The sequence below is a fragment of the Microtus pennsylvanicus genome, chromosome 14 (assembly GCF_037038515.1).
Source record: "Microtus pennsylvanicus isolate mMicPen1 chromosome 14, mMicPen1.hap1, whole genome shotgun sequence".
Classification (NCBI taxonomy): Eukaryota; Metazoa; Chordata; class Mammalia; order Rodentia; family Cricetidae; genus Microtus; species Microtus pennsylvanicus.
The window spans coordinates 46,424,958-46,437,070 of NC_134592.1; positions in this window are offsets into that span (position 1 = coordinate 46,424,958).

A 12,113-nucleotide genomic window follows, 5' to 3' on the forward strand; every position below is an offset into this window, starting at 1 on the left:
CATAGAATGTTTTAGCTCATAAGAAGTAGTGTACAATACTATTTTCAAAGGCTTTTTCACTTTTTTTAGTCGTAATCACTTTAATTAAGTTTGTTTTAATACTTTAATATGACCAATGGGAATATAATATGGCTTAGAGATGTTATTTGCTTGTTCTTGTGTTGCAAATGAAGAATATAAACATGTAAGAATTCTTTATCTCTTTAGCTTAAAAAAAACTGTAGTAAAACTTGCTAGAGATTAAACCTAGGGTTTTGCTGTGTAAACACTCTACCATTGAGCTACAACCTCAACCAAACTTTCCATTTCTTACATTATGGTGTGTGTGTGTGTGTGTTTAATTTAATGGTAGAAAAAAACAAGCTTAGTTTGTCTATATCACTCTCAGCTGTGACTCATTTAAATATTGAAAACATTTTGATACAAAACTGCAGCAATTCAAATATTTATCATTTGCCAATTATTTTTCTATTAAGCCAGAAGCACCATGCAGAGAACTGCATCCTTTTCATGACTGAGGATGTAAAAAATTTTAGACCAGACATGCAGAAAGGAAAGTAAACAAGAAAGCTGGTGTAGGCCAAGAAGAATACAGGATAGGGTAGTTGGCTTGAGAGGAGTCAAGTCATAGTAGACACAAGTAAATATAAATTTCCATTGCTGATGTTATAGGATGGATCAGATTCTCCACAGTTGCTGTGGTCATCAACTGTAAAACAACTCAGTTCTGTTAAGTTAAAGACTATGAATTTCCACTACCTTTTGGATGCTTCTAGAAATTCTTTGTTCTACAAGGAACAAGTTCTGAAATGGCACTTGGGAAAATATTATAACAGTCTAACATTTTTGTGAATTCTATTTTATTGAAAATAAGTCATATAGAAAAGAAATGGACTTAAAATCATCATTAGCTGCAAACATGCAGTGCACTGTTAATGAGGAGAAAAGATATTGACGATGTTTTGCAGTGACTTTACAAGGAAAACCCACAGTGCACCCAGTTCCACAGATCAACTTTTTTCTGTAGCACTGCAAAAAGTTACAAGTCTAGTACCATGAACCTTTAAATAGTATTACTATTGGTCTATTTTTTTACATTTTTAATTTATTTTTAAATTTTTGTTTGAAACAGATTCCTCTCTCATACAATACATTCTGACCACAGTTTCTGCACCCTCCAATCCTCCCAGTTCTCCCACCTTCCCTTTCCCCAGATCCACTCTCCCTCCATTTCCTCTCCAAAAAAAGAGCTGGTCTCCAGGAGATGGCAGCCAAAGAAGACAAAACAAGACACAAGACAAAGTGAAAAACCCTCACACCAAGGCTGGACAAGGCAACCCCTCAGGGGAAAAGAGCCTCATGTAAAGGCAAAAGAATCAGAGGTATACCTACATTCACTGTTAGGAGCCCCACAAAACTTCAAGCTAACAGCCATAACATATATGTAGAGAATTTAGCTCAGACCCATGCAGGCTCCATGCTTGTAGCTTCAGTCTCTGTGAGCCCATGTGAGCCCTGCTTAGGTGATTCAGTGGGCCCTGTTCTCCTGATGTCCTCCAATCCCTCTGACTTCTACAAGCTTTCCTACCCTCCTTCCACTAGCTCTTGATCTCCAAGGGGAAGAGTCTGTATTAGTCTATTTAGATTACTATGAGAATTCTGGCTTCAATATATTGAAGTTAACTTTCTTTCTTTCTTTCTTTCTTTTTTTCAAGACAGGGCTTCTCTATAGCTTTAGAGCCTGTCCTGGAACTAGCTCTTGTAGACCAGGCTGGCCTTGAACTCACAGAGATCTGCCTGCCTCTGCCTCCCAAGTAGTGGGATTATAGGCATGCACCACCACTTTCTTTACCTCAGGTTTGGCTCTCTGTTTCTCTCTGTCTCTGTCTCTGTCTCTGTCTCTGTCTCTGTCTCTCTCTCTCTCTGTGTGTGTGTGTGTGTGAGAGAGAGAGAGAAAGACAGAGAGAGAGGAAGGAGGGAGAGGGAGAGAGAGAGAAAAATTGTGACAAATAGAGAATGAGACCTGTGTGAGGTCTAAATGCAAAAATTTATTCAAAGCATGAACTGCAGGCTTCTCCAAATGGAAGGACAGTAGCCTTGCCAAAAAGGGAGCTTGGGTATTCATAGGGTGATTTAAGTTGGGCAGGAGAGTAGTGAAGAACATTAAAGAAAAAGGAACAGTCAGGCAAAGGGGGCAGCTGAAACCAAAATTTCACAGCAGGTATTTCTGGGCATTAGGATAGCAAGAGGCTGAAGTCAGGCTATTCAGCTGAGATAACAGGTCAGCAGAATTCTGAGAAATGCAGAACATCCAGTTTTCCCTTCCCCAAGGGGTTGAGTGTCACATGGTTTATAGACCTTCATGTCCTGGGTGACTCCATTTAGGGGCATCCTTGCAGTAATTATCAAAAATATTCAAGACATGGAAATAATTCAAAAGTATCTGAAAATAACTTAAAATGAATTTTCTCATATCAGGTAGAAGAGAAGTGTCTAGTCACTAGAATCTTCCCTTCTGATGGATTAGCTTTCAGGACTGTTTTATTAACTCTGCTATTCTCTGAAAATATCTAAGCATCTATCCACTATGAACCATTAGTTATATATGTTCATTACAAAACTACGAATTTTAGCTGCACCACGATACTAGAGACCACACAGAAGATGATGATCAGGACACACAGAGACAGTCTCACTATTTGCTGATAAGCTATAGATAGTTGAGCAAACATCTTGGCATCCTGAAGCCTCAATTTGCTCATGCTCTAGCGAAGGTAAACACCCTTATTTTCTTTAACCAGAAAATTGATGCTCAGAAGTATCAATTGTTAATTCCCAGAATTGTCAAACTGGGGGTAAATTAAGGAAGGGGTTAGAGTTAAGGATGCTGGCCAGCTGGCTTGACGTGAAGAGAGCATACTTTACTATGAACATGGGATTCAAAAACTCACAAACATTCCTGAATACTGAGAACAGATGCAGTGTGCGAAAACTTGACACATTGTTTCTGGTCTGTTGAAAGGGGTGGCAAGAAAACAGTCTCCTCTGGAGTTTCCAGATGGAGATCAGTCTGGTGGCATTTTGAACTCAGCATGCTGAGGCCCATTTTGGATTCATTCTGACCCCCTGAATGAATAAGACATGTGTGTGTGTGTGTGTGTGTGAGTATATAAGCCCAACTTACCTGCTCTTTTTGTATAGTGGTAATAATGAAACAACAGGTTATTTGATTTGCTTATTTGGGGAATTGAATGAAGTAATAGTATTTCAGAACACAGATACTAGAATTAGATACATGTATGTATTTTAATTTTCTTTAAAAATAGTAATTGTTACTTTGCTTGAGTTAATATGCACATGATTATTTCTTTGAACAGCATTTTTTTATATCTGGGAATGAAGCTAATTAAAAAAATGATTTTGTTTCTGTAAATACTATTTTTCTCCCCAGATTGACACTAAGCTAGATTCCTTTTACTTTGGACTGATGGAAATGTGCTTCAAAAGATGGTTTTTACGTTATAACAGGAAACACCTGATCTGCTTTTGACCAGCTTTCTATGAGTTGGCTGTTTTTGACTCAAAATTCTTCCTCTCATTATAGAATTGGCAACAATGGAAGACAGAAAAAGCCTTTTGGATGTGTGATAACTGCTGCACTTTGGTTTATTTACATAGGACCCTTAATTGCTAAACAAGGCATCCATACTGGAGGGCCCATTGTAATTTATGGCCGGAGATGGATACTAGCTCAGAGTTTTGTTTATGAGTGCACATTACTCCCCCAGTAAGCAGAGTGGGCAGACGGGCAGGAGGCCTAACCAGCTGCTGCAAATGTAGACTCTCAGGGCCTGATTACAGACGCTGGGTGGACTTGTCAACTGTATGTGGGTCCAACTCCTGCTTGGCTTCCATGCTGAAGCCACTGTCTTTTGGGCTGGCATCCAAGTTTGGCATCGTTTATCTACAGGAACAGGTGCTCCCATAAAATGAGCTTCATAAAAGGCAAAGGCTGTGGCAAAGCTCGGTGATTTCTCTCTTGTTTGTGTAGAGGCTGGCCAGTTTTCCTCTGTAGCCTTAAGAAGCCCAGTGTAGAAAAATATAGAGATCAACACTGTCCATTGCAAAACCACTTATCAATCTATCTCTATCTGGATGACTGTCTTTAATTTTTTTTTTTTGCAAACATGTCAGTCCCACTAATTTCCTATAATGTGCCTTTGTTGACATGTCAAGGCACTGGAAACTGTATCTTGTGTGACTATTATTTGATACAGTGACATTCAAAGGACAAAAAATAGAGTGTATTTCTAAGTAGATTGAAACACAGAGAATGGAGCAACCACTAGAGGAGGGAAATGTAGATTCCCCCCCCACACAGGAAATGCAATATATTTTATCCAAATTGATTTTTTTGGAGCACTTAGTATTGCTCCAGAACTGAGTTGCTATTGAAAATAGAAATCTCTGAAAAGACTTTAGGAGATTTGAGCAAACTTTTAAATGGAATCAAATTTCAGTTTACTAAATCACATAAATACTAGTAATTTAAGGGAAGGAGAGGTGGCTGAACTGTTAAGATTGTTCACTGCTCTTCCAGAGTACATGGGTTTGTTTCCAGGCACCCATTTCTGGAAGCTCACAGCCATTTGAAAACTCCAGTTCCAGGGGAAATGAGGTCCTTCTTTGTTTTCCATAGAAACCTGCATCCATCCTTGCTAACACAAACAGACACAAGATTAAAAACAATCTTAAAAAATATAGTGGCATCTATGCTTAGACTTCAGATTATTTCAAATCAGAGTTATTTTAAAATAATTCATTGGTGTGGACCATATGATGACCATTTCTGCTTGACAAAGTTCCAGCTGGCAGTTCTACACTGCAAACCACAGCTCTCCAGTACCTATTTATCTTCATTTTTAATGATTTTCACTATGTGCTATAGGAGTTTCCTTAGGGAAATTTTGTGTGAGCTTTGATGAGGGATGAGAATACATACAATGACCGTCTCTTTAAACAAAATAATTCCATGAAAAACATTCACCACTACCATGGAGTCTTATGATGTGATAACTTTACTTACTACTTCATAAGAATGCCTATTGTGTCCTTCTTGTATCCTGCTACTGCTGGTAAGAATGCAAGCTGGTACAGCCCCTTTGGATGCCAGCATGGTGATTTCTCAGAAAATTAGGAAACAACCTTCCTCAATACCCAATAATGCCAGTTTTGGGTATATATCCAAAGGATGCTCAATCATGCCACAAGGAAATGTGCTCAACTATGTTCATAGCAGCATTGTTTGTCATAGCTAGAACCTGGAAACAACCTAAATGCCCTTCGACTGAAGAATGGATAAGGAAAATGTGGTACATTCACACAATGGAGTACTACACAGCAGAAAAAATAACAACATCTTGAATTTTGCAGGCAAATGGATGGAGCTAGAAAACATCATTTTGAGTGAGGTAACCCAGACACAAAAAGACAATTATCACATATACTCACTCATAAGTGGTTTATAAACATAAAACAAAGAAAAGCAGCCTACAAATCACAATCCCAGAGAACCTAGACAACAATGAGGACCCTAAGAGAGACATACATACATAGATCTAATCTACATGGGTAATAGCCTGGCTGTCCTGAAACTCACTCTGTAGACTAACCTAATCTTGAATTTATAGAGATCCACTTGCCTCTGCCTCCCAAAAGCTGGTGTTAAAGGAATATGCCACCACAACCCCATGCATGTAGATTGTTTCTTGCTTCAGTTTTTTTTTAATCCTCCAAGTACTATTAGTATATCCTTTACAATTCTCCTTTTTCTCTTAAAGCAGTCTTGGTTAAAAGAACAAAATCTCTCAGCATGAGCATTATGGTTCAAGGTAACCTCTACTAGATTTATCAGTCCACTAGCTAGGGTCCTTTTCTTTATTTGTATATTAATCAAGAATAGACAAAACTGTGACTTTCCCAGTGCTGGCTTTTGTTTCATTTGTAGGCCCTGGAGTGTTAATAGGTTCACTGAACTCAGGGCTACACACATTCTCAGAGTTTTATGGCTCTGAGTCCCTATAACTAAAAGCTCTGAGCTCCAGAGGCCAGAACCTATCAGTCTCATATGTTTAGATCTAGGGCTTACCCCTCTATGCCTCAGTGGTTTGAGGTCACATAGTCAAGTGATTAGTCATTCATAATTGTGGGTACAGCAGGTGATGACCTGTTTTGAGGCACTGGAGCTTTTTTATCATGGACCCTTGGCCTGCTGGTAGCTAGTTCTACACAATCTGTGCATTCACTATAAAGACCCTTGGCAAATCTCCATGTCATATAGTGTCTGGTATCTAGCTCTTCCCGGCTTCTGTTCTCTCTGGTCTCCAGGTTTTCTACCTTACCTATCTTACCATCTTCCATTATGCCAATCTTTTCCTCTCTCCATAGTTTGTGCCCTGATGATGTTGTTAGCTTTTGAGTTGGTTTCCTCTCACTACTGATACTGCTTCTGCTGCTCCTCTGGGACCCCTGATGCTCCTGTTACAAGCTCAGCATGCTCGATTATGATAAGAATCATAAATTAAAACGGGACTTGGAAGCTAGGCTTCTTTGGAGGAAAATGATGCAACACCCGGGGATGTCACAGAGATCTGGCTAACCTGAGAAGTGGACTAAAATCTCAGACACATATATGCAAGGGCATATATGTGCATGCAGAATGTAAATGAGGTGATTGTACCTAATGTTAACCAGCCCATGACTTGAAGGGTTATTAAGATCAATCTTAGTGATCAAGCACAGGTACAACTGTCTCATCAAAATCACAAGCTCTCCTCCCATCAGACATGATTGGAGAGAGCTACTGTGAAGTTGAAACTGCCTGAGGCTGTGCTGTCTGCTGCTTAGCTATAGGTGGGGGCCTCCACAAAGCCTTGCCTTTTTTTTCTTTTCTTTCTTTTTCTTTTTTTGTGGTAAAAGTTTCTGTCACTGCCCCTGGCTTGGACTAAAACAAATCCTCCTGAGGCAGGCATCAAATCAGGCTTAGATAGAGTGTTTCTCTGGAAAGTTCCCCATTCGAGGCAGCCAAGCTCACCTAATGGAAGGATCTGTCAAATGGCTCACTTCATACAGCATCATTCATTGCAGAGCCTCAAAGGGTGCTTGCAGGAAACTAAGAAAGAAAGGCTTTACTATAATTTTAAATGGCATTTAACAGTGCCAAACAGAACTTAATTCCTGTCTGAATAGCTTAGCAAGAATTATGTCCAGATTTTTCTAAGCAATCATTTACAAAAACAGATATATAGGTTGATTGTATGGTTCTCAATCGCTGCTGTAGTTTCAAAAGGTATCACAAACCTGCTTCTTTCCAGTTACAGGTGAACCGAAAACACTGCTCCCCTTTTCTAATTGAGTCACCAACCCCAAAACTATGCTTGTCTTACTGCCTCCCGATCAAACTAAAAGTTTAGCCCAGGAAATTAACAGCTAAATTTACCTAGGGACTTGCAAATGTGACAGAGTCAAGTGCTTTGTAAATATCAAGATGAAGAGGATGAATCCGCACAAGGTCTTTGTTGTTGTAGACAAATGGTGTATGGGTGTATGTAAGATCATCATTGCTCATGGAGGAAAAGGTGAAAGGCATGTGCATAGGGTAGGGGTCTACTGAAACCTTTGTGTTCTTTGTGTTCTGTGCTGTGTGCCACCATTTTGTGTCTGTTAGCAGCACTTGACTTTGTGAGGGTGTAAAATAAACAGCCTTGGTTTTGATACCGTGAGTCTCTGGTGCGTGCTATTGTAAGTGAGGATTGTCATTTGTCACAGCTACCTTAGACAGTAAAGAAGAGGGCTTCCAGAGGCCCATAGCCACAAAAACACAACTATGTTTCTATAAGATGGTAACTTCAGTATGTATGTCTTACAAAAAAAATTATATCTACTCTTTTGCTATAGTAGCCTTAACAGAAGGATCCTGCATTTTACATCTTATGCTAGCCCATACAGAAAACATGTTATGAAAATCTGTTCCAAGCAGAGAGTGAGGTGCGGTTCAATGTTTTCTTTCTGAGAGGTGAAAATAGATTCTTCTTTGAAGATTTATTTCACATGACCATCTGCTCTTATTTCTCTGTGAATTCTCCCTGGATTTTATAACCCTTTAAGATCTGGAGAAGAGTTGGTATGTCTGCTCTTTATGCGCATGATTGTGAGAAAGAATCCTAGCCAGTAGCTTCATGGGCACACACTAAAAGTGATTTGACATGCTTGGGTGACTGCATGGATAGTTGGCAAAATCATCACCAGCTCAGAAAATATTATATATTTAGTGAGCAACTTTTCATTGTAATCATCCTTTGTGTAGACTAAAATGGAAATAATAGATAATATTATATTGTAGGTCTACCTCTGTTTATCACTCTCTTAACGTGTTCATGTTCGTGGAGTTTTATAGTCTGTAATCCTAGCTATGCTTGCTTCTCCTTCAACCCTGCCATATTTCTATGGGCTCTGGAAGGTGATTAAAATTCTGCTTATAATATGAAAAAAACAAAAAAGAGCATCTTCAAAATTAAAATTCAGTGAGAAATTGAATCCCATAACAAAGTCTTCATTTATATTCAAAGAATGCTAATAATCTTCAGTCTTTGTGTGAGGGATCTCAAATTCAATAAGTAAATCATCTTAACAACAGAATTCAAAATTGAAAAGGCAAAATAGATTCCTGTAAGATAACCAGTAACTTCTAGTGATCAAAGCTTGATCTAGGTTTATGCACTACTCACAAGCTGGTGGGTTTTTTTTTAGCAGGTTCATCAACGTAAATGTATCATCAACAAATGTTGTGGTAATATTTTGTCCTCTTGACTGTAACTTGAGCAAGCACAATAACTGTTCCTTGCTCTCTGATGATGATCTTGCTCTGGAGAATGAGCAGCTTTAAATAAGTAGACAATTCATCTCTTTGTTTATTTGCCAGAGAAATTCAACTCATTTGCTAGCATGAACTACACTAGCACCTCCTTCCCTCTACTCACGTGAAAGCAAATAAGTCACCATCCACAGTTGACGTACATTGTTTTGGATGTGGGTTGTAAGGTCTTATGTCAGATGTAAAGGTTTCAAAAGTATAATGATGCCAGCGAATTTTATTTTTCATTTTTAGTGAGTGAAGTTATCAATTTCAGTACTTCTTTCTGCTATGATAATTAAAAAATAATGTGGGAAAACACTGCTTTGCAGTTCTTTCTACCCCTTTCTTAATGTAGGAGCCCACTTTTCAGCACATGAATCTTGAGTCTTGGTGGCAAAACATAAAAAGTTAACAGGTGTTGGGAGATAGAGAGAGAGAGAGAGAGAGAGAGAGAGAGAGAGAGAGAGAGAGAGAGATTGATTGATTCCATCTGCTATAAGCATGCCTACAAAATCCAGAGATTTCACTTACTGTTCTTCCAGTGAGATAAATAATACAAATATCTCTAACCTAGATATATAGCAGATAAATGAAGATCTGTATTTCCACCATTAGGAGGCTACCCTCAGATTTGGTACCCAGAGATATTGCTTTTCATTTACACCCCCTGCCCAGGACACTGGGTGTTAAACCCTTTGGAAAGGCCTGCAAAGTCCCCTCCTTCTAACCTCAGAGCTGGCCGCCAGGGGATATGATCATAGGTCTCGTTAGTACTAACAGTTTCCCAAAGTGAATTACGAATACATACATGCCTCAAACCGCAATTAATTTCACTTCAGACATTCCATTCAGTTCCAGTTCAGCGCCTGCTTTCCATATGATTGACCAGTTGTATTACAGATTTATGTGTTTTATTACCTTTATCACACAATTTTGATGAATACCCATAAGAATTAAAAACAAACCAGTTATGTGCTCAGTTCAGCTGCTTCATTTCTGTTGGTGGAAAGAGAGTTTACATCAAAGTAAAGCAGCAAAATCTCAAATCCAGCCTCTCCTCTGGTGAGCTGGAGCACGACCTGGCCCTCGGCTTCCTCTCTGTCAAAGCTGACTGTGGGCTCAGTTGTCTTCTTAACCTGCCAGCCCTAGCACTATCATTTTGGACAAACATTTGGACAGGTTGAATTCAGCCTTTCATCATCTTATTTAAGATTAAAAAGATTTATGGGTGTTGAATCTGAGATGGGTCTTTCATTGCTAATTTCTGAGGATATTTTAAAATGAAATGTCCTCTTTACTTTGAGAATATTGAGGAGCTTCAGAAGAACCATATATATGTTATTATGAGATTGTGATATAAAACCAATAGTCGGTTACAATGGGAAAAACGCAACCAGTTTGAAGAAGGTGAAACCAGCACTGTTTGTATAAGCACATAAAGTCTGTGCACTTACATACGTTGTTCTCTTGTAAATTATGTTATGGTCAAAAATACGGTTTTGCATCTTCTACTGACATAACCTTGTTTCTTGTTCATCTTCAAGAAAGGGAGGAGATAAGACTCCACTAGAGACTAGGCTTTGGTCTGTGTCTGGAAGATGCCATTTGTGAAATCTGGGAATGTTCAAGGGGAACATATTTGATTTCTATTGTTAGGCATCTTGAGCATATTGCCGAATTCAAGGACGTCAACTTATTCTTGGGTTTTGGGATCTGCTTCCTATACTTGGCTTCTTAAATGTTGTCAGTGAGGCTGAACAATTGTGATGTGCATGCTCGTGAGCAGAGAGATGTTTGCTCTAAGTCTCCACAGTCTACATCTATCTAGGAGGGAAGCCGATGGCGAGAGAAGGCTAAGGTTTTGTTTGCTCACATTGTACAAAATGTACACTTTTTTCACATGTACAAAATGTCACGAAAGAAAATACTGTTTAAGTTTTAGGCTATTAAAACTCACCCCTTTTCCTCTTATATAGGAAATCATATGTAATGTATATTTTGTGTTAAATAGTAAAGCTATACTTAGGTCTTATATTAGTTTTGGCCAAAAGCCTAAGAAAGCTTTCAGAACAAAGGGAAAATCGCTTTTTCCCATGCAGATCAAATATAAGTTTAAGGGACATTACAGTAAAAGTGTGTTCTTGAATATGAGGATATGTAATATTTCAATATAAATTTAATCAAATAAATAATTTTTTCTTAAAGATAGCTGTTTTGGAAAGAGTTTTGGGAAAATTGGATTATGATTATGTTGACTTTTATCATTTTATTTTATTATGTATATAGGTTTTTGCCTTAATGTAAGTATGTGCACTGTGTGCATTCCAGGTACACACAGCGGACAGAAATGGACATCAGATATCCTTGGACTGGAGATACAGATGGGTGGAAGACATGTGGGTGTTGGGAATTGTACCTGGATTCTCTGAAATAACTGTCAGTGCCTATAACTGCTGAGCCATCTCTCCAGTTCTGAATATGCAGATTTTAAATAGTTTACATCTATCTTGAATTATTGTTGGATAAATGCAGGCTAAAAATTACTTTCCAGGAAATAAAACATGTTTTTTTTAAAATATTTTTTTAAATCTTTTTTTTAAAATGAGTTTGTTTTTTTTTTTAATTTATTTATTTATTAAGGATTTCTGCCTCCTCCCCGCAACTGCCTCCCATTTCCCTCCCCCTCCCCCGATCAAGTATGAGAAAAAAAAGTTTCCACCTCCTCCCAGCCTCCCATTTCCCTCCCCCTCCTCCCACCCTTATCCCCCTCCTCCCACCCTCCTCCCCCTCCCCCCACTCCTTTCCCCCTCCCTCTCCAGTCCAAAGAGCAGTCAGGGTTCCCTGCCCTGTGGTAAGTCCTAGGTCTTCCCCCTCCGTCCATATCTAGGAAGGTGAACATCCAAACTGGGTAGGCTCCCACAAAGCCAGCACATTACGTAGGATCTAAACCCCTTGCCATTGTCCTTGGCGTCTCAGCAATACCACTCCTGGGAATATACCCAAGAGATGCCCTATCATATGACAAGAGCATTTGTTCAACTATGTTCATAGCAGTATTATTTGTAATAGCCAGAACCTGGAAACAACCTAGATGCCCTTCAATGGAAGAATGGATGAAGAAAATGTGGAATATATACACATTAGAGTACTATGCTGCGGTAAAAAACAATGACTTCTCGAATTTTGCATGCAAATGGAT